The sequence below is a fragment of the Salvia splendens genome, chromosome 1, assembly GCF_004379255.2.
Source record: "Salvia splendens isolate huo1 chromosome 1, SspV2, whole genome shotgun sequence".
In the NCBI taxonomy this organism is placed as follows: Eukaryota; Viridiplantae; Streptophyta; class Magnoliopsida; order Lamiales; family Lamiaceae; genus Salvia; species Salvia splendens.
In genome coordinates, this window is record NC_056032.1 from 23,745,346 (window position 1) to 23,746,350 (window position 1,005).

Here is a 1,005-nt window from a genome sequence, read left to right on the forward strand (position 1 = left end):
TTGGGCGTTCGTTTACAATGTACTTGGAATAACACCAAAGTACTAAAATAATAAAACACCACAATTTAATCAATGTACTAAAATTATATATATTTGGGCCTATCATCTTTGTCTCTTTTTTTTAGCCCATTTATTCTTATTCAATTGGGCTACTTTTAATATAGCCATTATTTCCTTAATTCAATTTTTTTCAGCAGAGATTTTCTTCCTCCCCTCAACTCACGTTGAAACCGCCCCACTCTTCTCACCCCTAAATCTCTCCCGTATCTTTAACAACCATTCCTCTATATTACTCCCAACACCAGCTCATATATTCAAAATCGGAGGAAAGTAACATAGAGAAATCTTCTACGTTCCAATTGCTCGATCAAACTAAAGGTATTATCCCTTCAAATTCAATTCTGCGATAACAAAATCGCAATTTACTGACTCCTGCCACAATTCTTGCTTGACATCACAGTTTGAGGATAAAAAAATACAAAACTGCCGTGAATTCAATTCCTTCTGCTGCTAGGCAATTTCTCCTCTCCAAAGGTATATCAATTTCTTCTGCAATAACCTAGATTTCGTGCATCTCATTAGCTCTGTAACCAATCTAACAATATGGTAATCAAAACAAAATCGAATAAAGATTGAACCTTTAACGAACCGGTTTGGAATCGGAGGCGTCGGGGCTGTTTCGGGGTAGATCGGGGCAACGGAGTGGGAGAGACTGACCGACGACGCTGCTGACAGCAGCGGCGTCGTGTCTCCCGGCAGCGACGACAGCGTCCCCCGGAGGGGACGGAGCAGGGGCGGTGTAGCGTTAGAACCAACAGCGACGGAGAGACCGTGACAGCGGCAGTGGGCTGCTCGGCGACGGAGGGTGTGAGGAACGAGAGAGAGTTTGCTTGCTGAAAATAGAGAGAGAGAGGATAGTACAGCCTGGTCCAAATCCTGCAATTTACGGAGGAAGCTATGGTGGGAGTCGAGATTTGTATTTCTGTGAAGTGAGAATCAGAGGGA

At 43.4% G+C, this 1,005-nt stretch overlaps 1 long non-coding RNA gene across 1 annotated transcript; it reads right to left on the bottom strand.

Moving 5' to 3' along the window:
* Positions 1-309: 309 nt before the first annotated feature.
* Positions 310-778, bottom strand: LOC121745469. The gene is made up of 2 exons (XR_006038832.1): positions 639-778; positions 310-559 (listed from the first exon to the last, which is right to left on the bottom strand). It is a non-coding gene; the product is annotated as an uncharacterized LOC121745469 (long non-coding RNA).
* Positions 779-1,005: the final 227 nt, after the last annotated feature.